At 47.5% G+C, this 12,779-nt stretch overlaps 1 long non-coding RNA gene across 1 annotated transcript in view; it reads right to left on the bottom strand.

Moving 5' to 3' along the window:
- Nucleotides 1–644: 644 nt before the first annotated feature.
- Nucleotides 645–12,779, bottom strand: part of LOC138521381 (uncharacterized) — an 85,082-nt gene continuing 72,947 nt past the window's right edge. The window contains exon 2 of the long non-coding RNA XR_011283031.1: nucleotides 645–1,132. This is a non-coding gene — a long non-coding RNA (uncharacterized lncRNA). The remainder of the gene's footprint in view (nucleotides 1,133–12,779) is intronic.

Raw genomic sequence — 12,779 nt, 5'->3', positions numbered from 1 at the left:
GCCCCCTGGTTGGGATGGCACAGGCCATCCAGTAAATGCAGAGAGAACTGAAAACGGGTAGGGCAGAGAATCAGGGGTCAAACTACTAGCGAACCATGAAAAGTCACTCGTCCCTCAATTCTACATATACAAAGAGTGTGCCGTTGCTTACCCACCAAAAGTCAATTATCACTCATCATTGGCTAGCGGTGAGTGCACATTTTAAGACCTGATGGAATTACAGCCTCAAAAGCAAGAATGAACTGTAGTACATAGTGAGCCATATGGGGCCCAGGGGTATCAGGTAGCAACACAACCCCATTGACCATTCCCCTACCTCAAGATCTGACATTGGCTAATCCAGTCAAATTCTCAGTTGATCCAAAAACCTTTAATATTGTTTTGGCACAGAATCAGTTATATTTAATCTCAAAATCCCAAACATTTAACTCAGAAGAAGCAAAATCCTATTTATGTTGTCCTTTTTGTGTAAGGATGCGCCAGCCTGTGTTTCAAGATAAGAGTCCATGGTTACAAGAATGTCATATATAAACATCTCTAAAAGATGAGTACACCATTATTGTGGAAACCAAGTCACCTCTTATTCACTCTTATCAACAAATCTATTATTACTATAAACATTTATTTTAGAAATGGACATGAAATAGCAATATTAAAAAATCTTTATTTTGAAAGTAAAATATATACATCACTAATATTTAGCAACACCCCGTATTCCACACAACACAAACCCACAAAGTAAATTGCACATGAATATGCAATCTTGTCTCCAATATGATTTACTACAGATCGCATACATTCAATTCATAGATGTGGCTTCACGCTCAAAATGTATATGTCCCAAGAGCAGACCTTCGCTTCTCCAAATCTTGGACATTATACAGATGTGTACAAAAAGGACAATTCTGTATCTACACCCTACACGTTTCTGTCCCTCAATCTGCTTAACAATGTTGGACATTACTCAGGGGTTCAGCTATTTGTAGCATGACATTAATCCTAATGATGTAGTCCTCAACAATTTATCAGCATATCCATAAGCCTCGAATTCCAACATTTCATAGGTTATCCATTGTTCTTGGATTCAATTCCAAATCTTTACTCCATGGTACAATACAGTGTAATCACAATCCTATAAAACAAAAAAGGGTGACACACCATTACTCAAATGTGCCCATCCACTGAGTTTATTGCAATACATTAACTTTATCCCACCACCTTCATAAACACAAAGTACCTGGAAACATCTACAGGTCACTTTTCTTGATAATAACTTTCTCGCTTTTAAATCACACAAGTAAGGTGTTCTGTAGTCAGTCGGTAAATTCTCAGCATATCTGCAAAAGAATCACCAATCCAAAGCAACACAATGAGTGTTTAAAGTACCCGAATGTTTGGCGTAACAAATTCTGCCTGCATCAACTGGTGACCAAAGCGTATGCGTTACCAAAAGTAATGTCTCTCCCAACACATTACCTTGAAGGCATCACGTAACCATCTAACTATATATAAAAATAAGGTCACCATTTTTCCATTAAGAACGCATGTTTCAGTCCTCTATTGCCCATCGATTTCTAAGGAACCAAATATGGACTTACATATTTATTTATTTATTTGCATTTTTAAAGCGCTCACACAGCCCGGGGGCGCTGTTACAGAATTCGTTTTTTTTTTCGTTGTTGTCTTAGTTGCATATTTTATCTATAACGCGCAGACCCGGGGATGGAGACCGTGTAGGTTTGTGTAGTCTTGCTTCCAAGGCGAGCATGTTGCCACTGAGCTAGTCTCCAATTGTTCCTAAACGTATTTTATATATTCCCTTTTTGTATATACTATCTGAGTCTTACCAAGTGAAGTTAAAGAAGTATCCAGAAACATATTTAGCCGCCGGTCTTCTGACCAGCATTTGCACATTGTGCACTAAAGATGGCCGACCTTAAGTGCATCAAGCAACGTGCAATGTACATCCTGGCGTAATCATGTGATCTGATGCATTAATCCTATACATGCCGACTCAGCTGAATTAATAGGTGTTACAGCAGTAACCTAAATCAATTAAAAACACCCAGAACCACGGCAAAATTGAATTGAGACTTATGAAGGTTTTAACACTTAAGCAAAGGTCCATAGAATTAGTAATGTATATTGCTCGGTTTCTCCAATTGCAGGCAACAACCCACAGGACAGATACATCAGCAGACAATGCACTCTATGAAAATAACTCTTATACACTTAGCAGATAATCATCCCACTACAGCAGGGGTGCACAACTTGCTCTGCTCGAGGGCCAGCTGTAATCTTCAAGCCTTCAGTGCTGGGCCAGACTCAGGATACTGCAGGCTTTTTGCACCAGCAAAATGTCAAAATGAAGTGAGAGAAAAGGCGCATTCTGAAATGTACATATTGGCTTTATTGCTGGATTTCTTTTTTTTCTGAGAAAATCCTGTAATATTTCATAAGAACACAATGAAAACTAATATTTGTTAGAGGAAATTCCTTGAAGCCTGTGGTTAACAAAACGATGCTGACAAAATAACCCCCAAGCTTGAGGGGTACTTTTTTTTCGCTTAACTGTGATCAGGCTTTATTTTGGGAGGCTTTTTTGAAATAAAACATACTGACATTGTCATTTCACTTGCCCAATAGCATGTTCCATGTGAACCAGGTGTCACGCTGCATCATCCCTAGAATACCAAAAATAAACTACAATCATGTGAAGAAAAAAGCATTCAAATGTCTAAAAAGCACCTGCAATTTAAATAAGTCAAGTTGGCACCCACTTGCCATTCAACTTGAATCTAACATTCAAGGCCAAATTGCTTTTCCATGGCACGAGTTAAGCAATACCTGCAATGTCTTTGCTTCCCTTGCTTTGGCTATTTTGTTCTCATAGATGTACACAAATAAACGAGAATGAATGTGTCAGACTCTTATTTCGGTGTTGCTGCGTTTGCTCCCTAACGTTTAGAGAGGAAATGACAACAACACAGCTGCACCTTCTTCTGGAACTCCTTTGGCCTGGAGGGACATAAATCATGATGCGAAAGGCCACATCTGGCCGGCGGGCCGCATGTTGTGCACCCTTGCACTAGAGTAACAGAATTCATTAGCCTCACTTTACCAATTGGCCAACAGGCTCAAACGAGGGAGGGAGAAGAAACAGAGCAGAAAAAACCGCAGCTCTGGCCTAAAACCACCGGAATCCACCGTTATTCCAATATGGAGCCCGGGGGAATCTTCACAACACTTTAACCCCCACAGAAAAAGAGGGATGCACACAAGACAAAATGTACTTTTTTATGGAAAACCAGCACATTACAGGAAATTCCCTTGTCTGGTGGGACATGCGAGAGCCTGAATTTCTTCTGTTTCTTGTGCCAGGACCATTAGCAGCGGTGGGCCTTATTAGATTCGAGGGCTTCTGGGGATTTTATGTACCAAACAAAAATCCCATGGTACAGGGAAAACACCTGAACCAATAGGAGCAGTAGTTTGGGAACTGGTGAGTTCAGGGGATGCACTGCTGGGAGACGGAACCATTAGTTATGGTGACACAGGCCAGTCATTTAGAGAACATGCGGTTAAATGCCATACATTCTCCAGACTTCCTGGTTATCTTAGGAACACCATAATCAGCTAGGCACAATCCATATACAGGCTAAACAAACAGTGGCCTTTTCTTTGGATTAGGGTTCCACTGAAGTTCTGAGCCAGGCCAGATCTTTAATCGAGCTATGGTTGGGTCCCTTAGGTAACAGACACATCATCTAGATCGTGGGCGGGGTGTGGGGGCAACAGTGGGGTGAATAGATCAGGGGTTACCTAGCGGGTACATGGAATTAAAGGATCAGAATAGGATGCAGAGCAGCTGCCCCCCCCCCCCACCCAGTGTTTATGGTGGTCTGATCGAGTTAATGCCCAAAGCAAAAATTCCACCAAAAGTGGCGGGCTTTTTAGAAATGCTCGCAGTGACATTGGTGCACACGCAGCCCAACATCCATGGATGTTGGCAGATTTTGCAGCCGGAAAACACAACAGCTCTCCTCCAATCCTTCCACCCACCTCAAAAACGTGGCACAGGAAGCTGGAGGGGAGAATGTTGGCTTTCTACACTGCTTTTCCCCAGAGCTCAGAAAGGGGGTGGGAGGGATAGGAGGTTATAAGGCATTGTTGACTGTTTTAACTCCTTTTTTTTTAATCACTGCACATAACTGAAATCGTAGGTGGCGCCCTCCACTTTACTTATTCATTTCAAGGGATGCCCACATGTGTTTCCTACTGTATTAAATACGCTTCCTGCACGGTGTGATTTGTGTTGGACAGTGCAATGCTGCCCTATTGCTCTGTGTCATGCTTGCCTTCTGTCGCCCCACAAATATCATGATGTACAAATGACACACGCTAGTGTACTTTATTGCAAACTTCTTGCAGATCATATATAATATTATCGCACGCAACTTCGATGCAAACTTATTCATAACTGCTGTTCGTATAATAACCACTAGGTGCCACTGTTGTTTCGTTGACAGGCACGTTGCTGTGACTTACTTTTCCCAATGCTGGACTGAGAAGTCTAAACATATTTGTGTTTTGTATTTCTAGTTAACATTACGGTGCCACTTTTGAAGTCGATGTTAATGGCAAAGACTTTGTTATTGCGGTTTCCCAACTGTGCCTGCTTGTTGAGGCAAATTTATGGGCTGCGAGGACGAGGTATGTAACAGATATTTAAACGGCACTGACATTGTATGTTAAAAAAGCGCAGGAGTGTTCTCCCAAAGACTTATATTAATACAATGATGTACATTCGACAGCATCATCCGTTGACTGGTGCTGCCAGGGTGAAGGGGGGGCATTAGTTTACTTGTTGGCAAAGGTGAGGGTTTGCGGAGCGACAAGACAAGGTACGCTACAGTGCACCACACATTCCCACAACTGTTCCCTCGAGTGATCAGATGCTAAAATACACCACAACGAGGCCTCTCCGACTCAGACAGTGTCGGCCTTGTTGTGTGTGTGACCCTCCCAAGTGTGTTGCCCCTTTTAAGGGAATGTGTCCCTCCCCTGTGTATTGCCCTTTTAATATGGGACATGATGGTCAAAGTTAATAAAAGGAGCCTCTGCAGACACGTGCATCAGAACGGCTGCAGACTCCCAAAGAGGAACGACTGAGTCCGTGTCTCATTTATGTAGGCCTGCAGGCCTAATCATGGAAGCACAGGCTTGCATGACCTGATGCCGTGGGACCCTCGTGCCAGTGTGGTGGCAGAGGTCTGCATGGTCAGGGGCATGGCTCGCTCTGTCCCCACACCAGATGGTGCTCGAGTCCCATAGCACCATGGGGCCTGCTGGATGTCTAGAGCAGACCCCAACCTCCAGAGGCACTGGGCCTCCAGAGTGCTGATGTCTGTAACACCATGTGGCCTGCTGGATGTCCACAGCAGGCCCCCTTTAAAATGACGAAGGTCGGATTCCCGAGGGGCTCCCTATCCCTGTTGTTAGCATGTTTTTTTGTTTTTGTTTGGTTGTTCTCTCTTCTCTTCATTTTGAAGGTGGAGGGGAAGGAGCTGTCCCCCCTGGGGGAGAGAAAGCAGCATACGGCATCCATCGCCGCAAATGAGGGAGGAGGAGCGGAAACAAAAGACAGTGCGGGAGCCCTGCCAGCAAGTCTTCCCTGGCCGTGGCCCTCTGAGGAGGGTGCTCGTGCAGCCGGGCTGGGAGTTCACCCGCAGGCCCCCCTGCAGCATCTGCCGTATAAAAAGTGCTCCAGTGGAGCAACAGAAGGGAGAATTTGCCCCACCGGAAGCAGCAGTGGCTGTGCGGGTTGTACACGCACTGGTGCGTGACATCAACAAAGAAAAAGAAACAAGAAGTGGGGGGAGTGCCCGTTTCCCCGGAGGTGGTAGAGAGTGCCCAGTGGCTAGCCGGTAGACGACTCCCCGGTCGCAGCCCTCTGCGGGGAGGGTGCTCGTGTGGACGGAGAGAGGGACAGCCCGCAGCCCTAGTATGCAGCATAAGCTGCAGAAGAAGATAGGTTGGGGTACCTGCATTCCTCACAAGCAAAGGGGAGGGCTTGATTGCCCCTGCGACAATGGAATAAGGCAACTGCAGCTGCAAAGAAGGGTATCCGGTCATTTTTACGAAAACTTATTTTCGAAACACCATTTTGTCGAAAACATTTTGCAGGAATTTTTTTTCTTCGAATGTATTATTTTTTTCTTTTATATGTTTTTTTTGGTTTCCTAAGTAAAACAAAAGTGTTTTTAAAAAAAGGGAGGTTCATTAAATAAAAAGAATAAACATTCGAAAAACATTTTTTCGGCAAAATTGTGTCGAGAAAATGGCATTCGAAAATATGCCAATCGAAAAAATCACTATAAACCGCAAAGACGAATGAAGCGGCAGAGATGACAGTGGACCTCCTGCTGGAGGAGAACATTGTGCTGCCCAGAGGGGGGGGGGGCAATGTAGAGGTGAGTGCCCTCCTCCTCCTACTCCTCCTCTGCCTCGGTGCTGCCTCAATCTGCACTGCTGCTTGCAGGTTCCCTATCCCAAATGCTGCTAGGGCGACTGACAGCATGGTTGTGTTGGAAGGTGGCTTGGGTGTGGGTGTGGCCCTTTTGTAGGCTCCCAGTGGCCTATGATGTGCAGCTGGCCTCATTGTGCACACCTGGGGCCTGTTTCAGCTCACCTGCCACTGTTCAATGCTATGTCAATGGTGCCGGCGGTACCGGCACAGGTGTTCACAGTGTTTACGCCATGGTCATGGCAGTGTTTCCGTGTCCGTGCTACTCGTAATGTGCCCGGTGTTGCACATTTCCGGTGATTGGGGCTGCGTCAGCGAGTCATCCCACTGTTTCCGTCCACAGAGCTACCGGGTCGATTGACACAGCGGTGGCCGCTTTTCGGTGATGGTCTTTCTGGCATCGCGGGTCAGAATGAGCCGGTCCGATGAACGGTGCCAGTACGGGTTTACCGGCACCGTTAAATCTGGACTGGCTGACTTGTAATGAGGCCCATTGTGTTTGCACTGGCTGCCCAAGCCCACAGTGTGAACCTGGGCAGCACAGATGGTGATAACAAGAGAGTGCCAAAAATGCTGCTTAGCGCCCGCCACCACGGCAATGTGGGCAATATCCTGCCCTAAGGAAGGAATGCAGATGCTGACCTCAGCCGACATCAGTGCAAGTACGTCCTGCCAGAAAGAAGAGAGGCGGCCCATGCAATGACAGGAAAGTAAAGATCCGGACAGCATGAGCCTGGGTGGTGCGGTCTCATCGCTGGGGGAAACAAATAAAGATGAGGATCTCCCACCCAGGATAAGAAAAAGCTGGTGACTGCTGTGTGTGCACCGCAACAGAGCTTGCAAAAGCAAGTACCAACTGCTCCTGTCTTCGTAGCAATTCTGAAAAAGGACAGTGTTGCGTGGCTGAGAGAAGTTCACCACCCCTGGAGTTGTTTGGGGTGTCATCACAGGGTGCTGCAAGTTCAGACGGCAGATGGTAGTAACAGTGTCAGACAGGAAGAAGAAAAGGAACCTGGATTCAACAGAAGCGGCCTGCCAAGGTTGCTTGGTGAAAGTGACTGCTGGCCTAGTGCGGACACAGGTAAGTGGTCCTCTGGAGATTCCGGGCCTCTGCCAGTGAATGAGGTATTCTCCGGTCAGCTGCCCGCACTTGGTGGTATGGCGGGCAGTACTCTGATGATCCGGCAACCCCTCCAAAGGCATGATGCTTCGATAGCAGAGTGGTGGATAAAAGAAGGCTCATTGCACAGAAAGTGACACGTGACCCCGTGGTGGGTAGTGAAAGCAGTCGGATGCTGCATGCCGGAGCAAGGAAAAGAAATGCAGAGGTACCCAGCATCTCCACTTCCGAGCATGCAGGAAATCCAGCAATGAGGGTACTATGAACCTGGGGCCCGCAGGCAATGATGGAAAGAGCAACATGCCGTGCCGGCACAAGGAAACGTGATGGCCCCTGCAGATCCCAGTCCAGCGGCGAAACAACAGGTACTGCGCGCCATGGAGCACCCAACCAGGAAAATGAGGCTCAACAGGCCAGTATTGCTGGTCAGCCTTTAGCTAGTGTCTTGCTGCCTGCACCAACAAGTGAGGCCATTGAACAGATCTGTGGCTGCGAATGAAAGGAATGGAAGCAACGCAGCTCCCTGTGGGCGGATGCACAATTCGTATATAAGCCCTGCAAATAGGTTGGGTTGATGTCTGAGGGGAAAGAAAAAAAACCTACAACCACTGACTGTAGCAGTGCCCGTCTAGTGCATGTGACAAGCTCATTTTCTAAGCAACCAAAACATTGGAGGAGACGTGCTGGGAAGCAAATAGGAGAACTAAACTGGCACATGCAATGCAAAGACACAAGAGGGAGCAGCTCAGTGCGAGTACTTGTGTGCCCTCTGATGCTCGCAGCGTCCTGCCTCCTGCCTGGGAGAAAATAATTGAGAAGCAAGTGGCCCCAACATCCTGCCACCGGTGTCGCCCAGCCGGCATAGCAAGTAGCCTTGTCGCCTTGCCGCTGGTTTGCACCCTGCTGGGCCCACCATCCATGGACCAGGCCGATGTGGCCCTGGGAGCGATTCCTGCCAGCCCCGAATTGGGACACCAGTTGCAGTAGTGATGGCAGTGACTCCTGCCTGGGGGAGGAGAAGAAGTGGCCCAGACACCCGACTATCCGTGTCGGGCAAACCAACGTCACGCAGCCTTAAAACCCATCACCCAGAAGGAGAGCTAGGAGTAAGAGAGGGTTGCAGCTCCTCACAAGTGCTTGTGCGCCCTCCTGTACCCCTATAACATGGTGACACTCCTGATTGCAAGAAAGGAGGGGTGAATGATATCCTGTCACCTCAGGCCCTGTCAACATGTGGTGCGGTTTGGACACCTTGCTGCCCGTGTCTCGCTGCCTACCCCAACGTTAAGGGACAAAGCCGATGTGGCCCCTGGTTCCCCAGGTGCGGCTTTACCGGTTGTTAAACTGTAACATCAATGGACCTGGACCAGTGGAAATGACTATCAGTAATGGACAGTGATGGAAAGTGAACTGGTCTTCTGCAGCCCTGCAACTGATTAAAGAGGACTCGGTGAACATGGGTTTTGATTCTGTGAGCTTGCATATTAGCTACGTGTTCAAAGTGGTTTTGGTAAGGAACAGTTAGGTGAAGCTGTGATCCTGAAGTCTGTAGTTGTGCGCTATATGGTGTCAGTAGCTAACAATGGTGTCATTCAGTGGTTGCAGTGCCACACCTCATGACTATGTGAGCCCCATTAGTCCAGCTGTGGCACATCCTATTTGTTGTTGATCCTAAGATTCTGAAGTAGCCCAAGTAATGTTGTTTTGTAACAGGGGGAGGGGATTTTTTATGTTTTAGTAACATTTGTTTGTTTGCTATGAAAAAGGAGGAGTGCGGTATGTGTGACCCTCCGAAGTGTGTTGCCCCTTTTAAGGGAATGTGTCCCTCCCCTGTGTATTGCCCTTCAACATGGGCCATGACTGTGTCATGGCCCAAGCTAATAAAAGGAGCCCCTGCAGACACATGCAGCAGAACAGCTGCTGACTCCCAAAGAGGAACGACTGAGTCCGTTTCTCATTTATGTAGGCCTGCAGGCCTACACATGGAAGCACATGCCTGCATGCCCTGATGCCGTTGGACTCTCGTGCCAGCACTGTGGCAGAGGTTCGCATGGTCAGGGGCATGGCTCACTCTGCCCCCACTCCAGATGGTGCTGGTGTCCCAAAGCACCATGGGGCCTGCTGAATGTCCAGAGAAGGCCCCAACCCCCAGAGGCACTGGGCCTCCAGTTTGCTGATGTCTGTAGCACCATGGGGCCTGCTGGTTGTCCAGAGCAGGCCCCCTGTAATAGGCCTCTTACCCCCATCTATCTACTGCCTGGAACTTTGTGTCCACTCTCCCCATATCCTTCTGACTGCATCTTTAACACACTTCCCTTCTTATTGTATCCCTCCACTGTAGCCCCTCGTTTGTACAGCACACCATTGTTCCTCAGCTAGATTTGCACTCCATTAATCGCAGTGCATACATACAGGTGGTAGGTTAGTCCCATTATTATTCCCAGTACCCTCTGCTTAGAATGGAAATTGGGTGCAGACCTCTGATTTAATCTGCTTCGGGCTGTGTCCCCCACTATATACCCCTTCTCACCTGCACGCGGATTGCTTCCACCAGGCTTCCAGCTGCATGAATAATGGGCAAGCATTACCATATTCTGCGGGGAGGCAGCTACCAATATCAGCGCCCTGCGCGTTGCTAACCTGACCCCAAAGAGGTAAAGAAGTGGCAGAGGAATATTAAGTGGCAAACTAAAGAGATCCTGGAAGACCAAAGAGTGCATGCAGATGGCACAGCAGTTGGACCAGCATAGGACTAGAGGAGGCTGTTGCCGGGTTACTCCACACTGTGGTGGTGGCGCGCATCAGTCAGATGGAAACCACCGAGCAAGAAACAGGCGATCGTCCACAAAATCCCCATTTAGCTTCACGTTGAGGACCTAATGCAAGGCTTGCCACAGTGAGGCCTTACATATCCTGCTTAAACGACTCCACAAAGAATTAACATGCCAGTCCCTGTTATTATCTAAAACCAGGCAACTATTCCCAACCCCATAAATGAGTGAGTCAAAACACTCCCAACAAAAAATAGAAAGCAACGGACACCTTGGATCCTGCTTCCACCCGTCCAGCTCCATAATACGCTCAGAAGAGCGGCACCAGCTGTGCAGCACCACCGTAAAGGAGTGTCACCTCAGTGACTTCCTTATCTGAAGGGGAACATTAAGGTGCAGTTGCATCTTTTAAATTGCATTATTTACTGGTTGATCAAAGCCCTGATTACAAAAAGATATTGGTTTTGGAGTTAAACTAAATTTCATTATCCTGAAAAATACTCCACTCCCACTAGGAATGGGAAGTACATGGTTACACCCTAAAATCATATTACTCGCACATTTAAAAAAAGTAGGGAGTAGAAACGTTCCCGCTTCTAGAGCTTTGTCCGCACTGCCTTCAGCCTTTTCAAACATGCCTGGCACTGGTTATTGCCATGCGCATCACTAACTATAGATACTAATGACAAAAGTAGGCGTGCACCACCCACTGTACAAGGATCACAGAGTGAAAGAGGGATACAGGACATAGAGCGAGGAGCGACGAGCAGTGAAGTGGAGCAGGAGAGAGTGAGAGAGGGATAGGAAAAAACTTTGCAAGGAGGAGACTGTCTGGAGCGGAGATGAGGACGGACCTGACTGACATCACAGTGTGCGAGGGCATAGGCAATCCCCCCTAGTGATGAAGATGGAGACATGAACACCTGTTTAAGTAGCATCCTGGTCGGAGAGCATGGAAAGAACATAGATGGACAAGAAACACATCTAGTGGTACATGAAGGACAAAAGTGGGTGACGTGAAGGGCAGACTGGCGAAGAATGGGCACATGTGAAAGGTCACTCATCAGCTCTACATCAGAAAAAACACCTGCAACACACACTATAGCATGCAAATCACCCAAATACCCATGTATGTCACACCCCTGCAAAGAAGCCACTCCAACCATATATACAGACCCGACACCAAACAACATACACCCCGGTATTACAAAACTGCAAATGGACTTACATACAACATGCAGCTGTTCCCTCACCCCCCAAAACACCACACACCCTGATTGAGAATGCCCCAAGAAGTGTTCATGGATTCCAGGGTGCACTTGCAACTCACACAGGGAGAACAGATGAAGACAAGCTGTGGGGATTGGATGATCATACACATGCATGGGTCCACAATGTGGGCACACAATGTTCACTTACTGGCAGTGGCAGATGACATGAACAAGGAATCAAAACCAAAGAACATGTAACACACCCTGGTGCAGATAACCATCAAAATCAAACACTGTAAGAAAAGTGCCCTCACTGTGTAACACAGAACCAGACAGTCACGGGAACACATGCACATATTTGTCTAACCCGACATGCATCAAGTGTGGCAAACATGTCCTGTGGCGTCAATACACAGAAGAGGCCAGAATGATCATCCATAGTCTACGTCATGAAGTGCTGCAGCAGAGGATGATGATACATGAGAATCAATGTGTGTGGCACATGTAGAACAGTGGCATGTCTGGGCAGGTCACGGAATTGTAGAAGGGAGTGGATTGTCAAGTGGCACAGGTCAAAGAGAAGTGTGCACAAGGAGTACCCCTGCAGGGCACCGTAGGAAACATGTGGACAGGGGGAGTGGAAGGGTGGCAGTAAGGACACATCATCACGGTTGGTCATGCAGATGCACAGTGAATGCACATGGGACATTTGAATGTTCAATGACATCATCACATGGGAACAGCCAGACATCCATATCCACAGACAACACCACAGTGAACGAATGACACACTAATCAGGTCTGGGACAGTGAATTTGAGACAATGAGGACTTGCGGGAAGGTGTGGAAAGGGAAGAAGCCCATGAGTAGGTACACCCGAAAGTGTGCCTTCTAGTGAAGGTCCGTGAAGTGCAGAGAGATGAAGAGTGGATTGGGTGATGTAAACAAGGTCCACTGATTCACAAGAGGGTGAAGGGAGTGGCCCATGGAGTGGGCCCAGAATGTGGAAAGGTAAGAGGGAGCATGTGTCACAATGAGTAGGCTCTCTGTATCACTGGAATTGAGTCAATGTGTATGTGGTTTGTGGACACGTATGCAACTATACTGTGGGAACAAGACAGACAGCTCAGATAGGCATTGTGACAAGGAAAG

Source organism: Ambystoma mexicanum, chromosome 13 (assembly GCF_040938575.1).
Source record: "Ambystoma mexicanum isolate Mex_15411 chromosome 13, UKY_AmexF1_1, whole genome shotgun sequence".
Classification (NCBI taxonomy): domain Eukaryota; kingdom Metazoa; phylum Chordata; class Amphibia; order Caudata; family Ambystomatidae; genus Ambystoma; species Ambystoma mexicanum.
This window is presented reverse-complemented; position numbering and strand designations above follow the sequence as displayed.